Source organism: Podarcis erhardii (genome assembly GCF_964252035.2).
Source record: "Podarcis erhardii genome assembly, chromosome: 4".
Classification (NCBI taxonomy): Eukaryota; Metazoa; Chordata; class Lepidosauria; order Squamata; family Lacertidae; genus Podarcis; species Podarcis erhardii.
The window spans coordinates 70091197-70098967 of record NC_138508.1 but is presented as its reverse complement, the minus strand read 5'-3'; the positions used below and the strand labels follow the sequence as shown (position 1 = coordinate 70098967).

The 7771-nt window shown below is 43.3% G+C and overlaps 1 long non-coding RNA gene across 1 annotated transcript; it reads right to left on the bottom strand.

Annotated features, from left to right (window-relative positions):
* Positions 1–1792: 1792 nt before the first annotated feature.
* LOC309340194 lies at positions 1793–3825 on the bottom strand. The gene is made up of 3 exons (XR_014155852.1): positions 3671–3825; positions 3328–3478; positions 1793–2080 (listed from the first exon to the last, which is right to left on the bottom strand). It is a non-coding gene; the product is annotated as an uncharacterized lncRNA (long non-coding RNA).
* Between the last annotated feature and the right edge of the window lie 3946 nt (positions 3826–7771).

Here is a 7771-nt window from a genome sequence, read left to right as displayed (position 1 = left end):
GCCAGTAGGTATGGAACCGCTATGCTGGGGAGTGTACAATGGGGCAGAGATCTCAACTCACCCAGCTCAGAACAGCCAATCTATCACAGAGCTCCCCATTCCACCTGCTAAAAAAATACAGATGGGCAAACATTGGGGAGAAAGCTTGAAGAAAGCCCTGAAACAGCAGGGCAGGAACTGGCCCTTGATCTGCTGGATCCTGAGCAGACCCCTCCGTGCTGTTACTTGACAGCATGAAGACCTAATCTGTGCCAGCTCCATTGCTATTGCTATTCCACCCCCTGACATGTGCGATAGGGTGGTAGATGCAGTAGTGGCTACACTGCTCTGCCACATCCTGCCACTGCTTAACCACGCTTTGGATTACTCTTGCAATAAATAAATACAATGTCAGTTGGTCTTAGCTGATGATAACACAATGCTTCCCTGATAAGTGAATGCAGTGAATTTTTGAGATATTAAATAATTGGCGGTGACATTATTATGTGTTTGGAGGGGGGGGAATGTAAGTATTAGATAAAAGCAACAAGTTGGTGGCAAGAATATCACTCTGATTCTTAGCTATTGAGTTATTGAGCTACTCTGTGAAACCTGACCCAAACATACAATGGAAACTGTCAGCCCCAATTAACCAAACCTCCAAATTGTCTGTGTTTAATGTCAAAAAATTATAAAACGTCCAGCAGGAGACAGCTGTTAGACACTCAAAGATACAGTTACTGACCTCAGTAGGAAAGGTTAAAGAAACCACCGATCTGAATATCATCAGAGCACAAAGGAAAATGAAAGCCATATGACCCAATCAACACTTCAAGAGGGACGTGAATATAATCAAAGATATATAGGAACTGGTACTGAGCCTTGAGGTTTGCCATTATTTGAAGCAAAGAATGTGAAATCCTTGATCCACACATGGCAAAGAGAAAAGATTATGGAGATAAAAACTTAAATCTAATATACACACCAAGCCACATGATTAACCATTAAGATGATAAATGGCGAATGAATATCATATGGCTTAAGGTGTCAAAAGCAGATGTTAAATTGAACAAAATGAACACACATCCACCAGGTTTTAGTGGAGAATGTGATAAAAGAGTGGTATTTAAGTATGTGTGTGTGCACGATATATGAGAAATGGTTTTTTAAAAAGTTATTTATTTATTTTTAAATAATGGATGAACGAAACTCCTCTCGTTTTCAGTTCTCCCACTAACACCATTTCTTCGACTTCTCTGCTAAACTCCTCTTTTGACTTATTTAAAGAAATTGTTTACATGGACCTTGAAGCAATGTCAAACACGGCACGCTGGCAAATGAGTTAAGTCATGGTTCTAATCAACACATGTGGATAAATCATTGTGACTTTTTGAAAAAGACGTTGCCCTACTTGAATCCTGAATTCGCAGGAACTCTACACTAGGCGATTCATCTGTGTATGTAGACGAGGTCTAAGTTCTTGGTGAAGTGGTCCTGTCATGGCATCCAATGCTTACACAAGCTCCATGTTTCAATGCAGACAGATTGCTACACCCCACACTCTCGGGTTCTCTGAACCCTGTGGCGGCCCTGCCAATCAATCAAACCCTTCAGGTAATAGCCAAACTCCATTTGCGTTTCGAGGTCTTGGAGAGGGACAGGCTGCTAGACAGCTGGAAAGAGACATATGGAAAGCACAGAATAGCTCAGGACATTGCAGTGCACCTGCCACAATGATAATGCTGGAGGAGAGGGCAGGGGGAGCAGATTTCATTAGAAATAGCATGTTTGGCTTTTTAAGCAATATCAAGGCTGAAATCTGCATGTTTTAATGGTTAGATACAGGAACTGACAAATGGGACCTGGCTGTAAATCAGTGACTTTGGTTGGTCTGGCATTCTTCCTCGCAAGCACTCAGCGATGGCTTGTTTACACAACCAAGATCCAGAGGTTATTGTCTGGGATTGCTGCCCATCCCTTCTTTTGATTGTTAGGTTCACTTATCATGACATGAAAGAGAGGTAAGCCGAGAGCTCCAGATCTTGCCAGCAGATGTTGATTTTCTTTCAACTCATTTCAATTCCTGGTTCACCTTTCGACTCTGCTAAGGCAAATGAATATGCTTTTGGGTGGAGGTAGTCTTTATAGTGGGATGCTGGCAGGATACCTGTCAGCCTAGAAGCTGGCCATTAACTTTTTTATGGTACACGTTGCAAAACTTACGGTGATTGGGACTGACTTGCCAAAGGCTATTCAGTGAATCCAAGGCTGAGCTTGGATTTGAACCTTAAAGATCCCATAGTGACAACTCTAATGGACTACATTGGGGATCATATCACTCTTTTGACTCACTCTGTGCTCTGATTTCCCTATACGTCATTTAGTTCTGCAAATAGAGCATGTTACCATTTCAGCATGCTTATTCTGTGCTTGTCCATAAGGAGGACCTATTGCTACTGGTAATAAAAAGCGTAGAAGTAAACAAAAAGAATAATAGCCTGGCAGTGGTTCTGCCTGCAACAGTTACATCAGGAAACAACTGTGGCCGGTCATTCATTTGGATATACGGTATACAGTTTCATTGTGTTTACTAAAAATAAACCTATATATATGATAGTTATGAGTGTTGTGTGGGATTTTCACCATGTGAATTTCATTAAAGTTAGAGTGTTGCCAGCGAGCACCAGATTGAAAGCTGTACAAATTTATCAAGACTAGACAACAACTTGGAGGCTCTTGGCAGGACATTTTCCAGTATCAAAGAACTGGAGCTTTGTTTTTGTTTTCAGCAGAACAATGACCATATTGTCAACCTGCAAAAGGCACTGGTGAATTCTGCTTCATTCACCTTCAAAAATTGGTACCTAGGATTGGAATGGGATGTACCATTTGAGGTGGCTCCAATCCTTTCTGGTCAGTCCAAGAAAGTGGTGCTGGGAGACTGCTGCTTCATCCTGTGACCTTACACGTAACAGGTTCTTCCTGATCTCCCTTTCTGTTTTTGGACTCAAAGCTGTCCAAGTTCTGCATTTTTGTTTGTCGTTGCATGAAAAAGTTAGCTGTAGGCCTGCACTGAAATCAATGGGGCTTAAAAGGGCTAAACCTTGGTTAGATCTTTCCAATGTTCCAGTAATTAATGGCTTTTCCTATGGCCACTCTAAGGGAAAACTATCCCTTACTTTTACCTCAGGGGTATCGTATAATACAACTTGGGGTTTCCGTTACCGCATTTTACAGCAGCAGTAATGCAAAAATTTACTGCTGATCTTATAGGCTGAGACAAAAGTGTGCCATTTTATGAAGCCATTAAACACCTTGAAATTTTCCCACATTGAACATCAAGCTTACCGTGTTTCCAAATGTTCCCTGGCACTGCCATTCAGTATGTTTAACCCCGTAGTGTAATAAAATTATATGGTTTGACCAGATATTCTGTAATCCTGGGAGATATCACATCTGGACGATGTTTTGAGTGCAATCGAATACCTCAGAGACGTCACTGTCAAAATGAAACATCACTCTATCACCAGAGCTTGTTAGTAGGGAACACCTGGTCTACGTGCAGCAAGGTTATTAAATTTCTCTTTCACAAAGAGAGCTTTCAAGAACCATTGGGGTACTATTTTTTATGACCAAGATTAAAATTTTAAACCAGACACATAAGAGCCTCCATTGTTTGTTTGTGGATTACCTGATCAGGAGAATAATTTATGCAAAACTTCTCGTTTTTCTTTTTCTTTTTGGCAGAGGAAGCACCTGACCCAGTTCTGCTGCTGAAGTCCAGCAGCTCTGGCCCTGGAGAAGAAATATCCCAACAGCCTTCTGTAAGATGCTGTTTGACAGAAGAGTGAGGTAATAACTGAAATAACTTTAAATGAATAATTTATGCAAACTTCCCTATTGCAAAATTTTAAATTAATCTGAAAAATTCACTGTCTTTCTATACCAGCAACTGGGAGGATCCCTGTGATGAACACCCTTGTTCACAAGAGCTGTCTATTCATCTTGATGGGTGGGTGGCACTGCATATGCGTCACTTTGGCACAGCGGTGGCCCATCCCGTTTTGCTGCTTGAGGCAAATTGGGAAGGTGCTGTCCCCCAGCTCCCCCCTGCCGAAGCCTCACTTACAAGGGTTGTGCGGTGGCAGCTTCTGGGTTCTGACAAGATCTCGCCAAAGGTCTGTGAGATATCACTGGAACCAGGCCACTGCCACTGGAGCCACTTCTCCGGGTATGGGTAGGGGAGAGGTGGGGGTGGTGCACAGGAGAAATGAGGTTTTGGCAGGGTGTGGCTTCTGGTGAGATCCTGCAAGAGCTCTATGAGATCTTGTGAAGCTCTTGTGAGATCTTGCTGGAATCTGGTAGCTGCCACCACTTTTCGCTTCTGCTGTGGCTGCCACCCCTAGAATTTTGTTGTTTGAGGCAGCTGCTGCAGGCCACCTTAAGGACAGGTTAGCCCTGCTTGGGCATAATAGAAGTGAATGAGATAGTCAACTCCATAGAAGCTCCCTATACATATTGGGAGTATATTACATGGAGCCAGGGCCATCTTTACCCGGGAGTGCAAGGGGTGCAGGGCACCCGGGCGCCAAATTCTGGGAGGTGCCAGGCGCCCGCCGCTGAAGCTGCCTAAGCTCTTAACTATCTACCTGTTGTGAAATAATAAATAGTTTTGATCAAGCTAGAAAAACAGAATACATATATACCTAGGTAGTACCGAAATGTATACCTACTGTTTCACTAAAGGACTTTTGACTTTGTGTGCTCATTTACCAAAGATGCGTTGTGCCAGCGGCGGTGCTTGTCATTCACCTGGAGTACTGTGTCCAGTTCTGGGCACCACAGTTCAAGAAGGACACTGACAAACTGGAACGTGTCCAGAGGAGGGCAACCAAAATGGTCAAAGGCCTGGAAACGATGCCTTATGAAGAACGGCTAAGGGAGCTGGGCATGTTTAGCCTGGAGAAGAGGAGGTTAAGGGGTGATATGATAGCCATGTTCAAATATATAAAAGGATGTCACGTGGAGGAGGGAGAAAGGTTGTTTTCTGCTGCTCCAGAGAAGCGGACACGGAGCAATGGTTCCAAACTACAAGAAAAAAGATTCCACCTAAACATTAGAAAGAACTTCCTGACAGTGAGAGCTGTTTGACAGTGGAATTTGCTGCCAAGGAGTGTGGTGGAGTCTCCTTCTTTGGAGGTCTTTAAGCAGAGGCTTGACAACCATATGTCAGGAGTGCTCTGATGTTGTTTCCTGCTTGGCAGGGGGTTGGACTCGATGGCCCTTGTGGTCTCTTCCAACTCTATGATTCTATGATTCTATGATTCACAACAGCGGCACTTGTCAGACTCCATGACGGCGTTCACAACTAAATTTGGGGGTGCTGGGCGGATCTTTGCACCCCGGCGGCACACATGCTAAAGACTTGCCTGCATGGAACTTTCCAGAGCAAGAGTTTTTTTCTGCCAACTTTTCAAAGTTCTGAAGCACCCATAACTGGGTTTGGGTTTTCAAACGAGCTTTTTACGCAGCCTTCCAGGAGTTCACTGGAAAATGTAGAAAGCCTCCCTGAGCTTTTAACGGGCTATCAAGCTGGCGTCTAGAAAAAGACAAGGATCCTGAAGCTTAAATGTAACCACTGTTAAAATGATTAAGGACATTTAATATCCTAAATGCTTTTGAAAGCTGAGTGTCAGTGTACATCTGGAAGTATGAGCAAGAGCTGTGGCTTTTTGAAAGAGCTCTCCTTTGAATTTTTTTTTTTTTATCATTAAACTAAATTACATCTTAAGATAAACACTAAGAGCAGAAGATGATTCAGTGTTTATATGTGTTCCCTCCCATTACTTTTCATATAAAATATTTGTTTTTTAATTTCACCAACACTGCAGAGAGAGAGACTGGCTCTAAGTCACTGATATAAGCCTTCAAATATGTGAGGCTGTTTTTAGCAAAGTAAAATAAAAGTCTTTCCTTTTGTTTAGTGCATGTGGAGAGAAGACCTCATAATTCTGCATGATAGAACAAGCTTGAGTTAAAAAACAACAACCCATTTGCTAAGAGACAGATAATATCCGACATACACATCACAATGTGCATTTTTGCAGTTCCAACAGATGCAGCCAATCATGTGCAGTTGCACAACATGATGACATCACTTGCATAGAGGCTGCTACATGTTATTCAATGAGGAGAGAGCACTGCAGCATCTCTGTGGCTCTTGCAACATGTTTAGAGCATTCTTGGAATAGGACAATATAAAATAAGCCTCTAGACATGCCATCACTACGAACCTTTCCCTTTGAAATTCCTCACTTCTTTAGTAGTGTCTCTTACAGGCAAGAGAAAAGAAAGTTGGGCCATGGATGAAAATCCCTATGAAACTTCCTATGATGTTTCTTCTCTTTTTTAGAAAAAATGGCTGCTCCAAAACCAAAATAAGACAAATGATTTTATTTTTTATGATACTTTAACAGCATCAGATGTAATCCTGTGAGTGCAGAATCTTCTCAATGAAATAGTACAGTATTAAACGGGATAGTCAATTATACTCTCCTGTTTTGCACCAGTTTTGTTTAAACTCATAGGCCTTCTCTCAACTGCGTGGGAACAGTAGGTAGCTGGAATCCCACATAGCTGGGATTATGTGTGAGTAATCCAACCACATGGGTGGGGACCAGGTGTGTGGGCTTTCCCCACAAAATAAGTGCTGGTCCAAGACATTGGGGCAGCATGGGCCAGGAGTCAGCTTCGCCTGCTGAACAGCAGCCTGAAGGGGGAGAAGGCAGAGTGACTCCACCTGCAGCTGATCAGCCTTCAAGGACACAGAGGAGGAGCTGATGAGAACCAGCTGGCTTCAGTCTTCTTAAGCACAGCTTCCAGCAGCAGTCAGATGCTGGTAACAATGTTTGTGGTTCCTGGCCTACCTTGCTGCTTCCCGCTCATCTTGACCCCTGAACCCATGATCATTGGATTTCCTGACTCCTGGACCATCGGACCACGTGGAATGCTGTTTGCCCAACTCTAGGACTCAACCTGATTTCGGATGTTAACTCTGCCTCCAGGCAAGTACATTTCAGAGACTCTTCTGGTTGGCTGGCCACTCCCACTCCACCCATTGTGCATGCTGTTGCTCAGTAACAAAACTATGACATGGAGTGACAATTCAGTGGGGGTGGGGGAGAACCATACTATTGGCATTGCCAGTGTAGTTCAGCCATGTGGGAAATGATCACTGATAAGCAGCTAATGATGGCCTCAGAAAATAAAAATGGGGCACCACTTCAAGTCAACCTCATCCACTAATTTCTAGCATTTAAGATTTACCAGCCTAATTTCTTAAGACTTTTTTAGTGGCACGAGTGTTCTTTTTATTGAAGGGTTCACTATGAAGTATGACATAATTCTAACCTCCCTCTCTGCAGGCAGCGCTTTGTGGACTGGCAGAACCACTACCCGATCTCTGTTCATGTCAGGCACAGTGAAAGGTTGGGGGGGAGGATGATTCGGCTCAATCTGGATCAGTTGTGGTACCAGCTCCAGGCTGGCACAGCAATGAGCCCTAGATTGGGCCAGAGGCCTGGCTTCAGTGCAGGTTTGCATGCTCATAATGAGAGATCATTTAGAATAATGAGAATTTGATTCTCCTAGAACAACATTATATGAAACTGATGTGGCCTGAGTAACACAATTGGAGCCGTTTGGTGAGAGTGTGAGAGCATCTACTTTGATTAAATCCCTGGCACCTTCAGGCAGGACTGGGCAAGGTCTCTGCCATTCATCACAGACACTA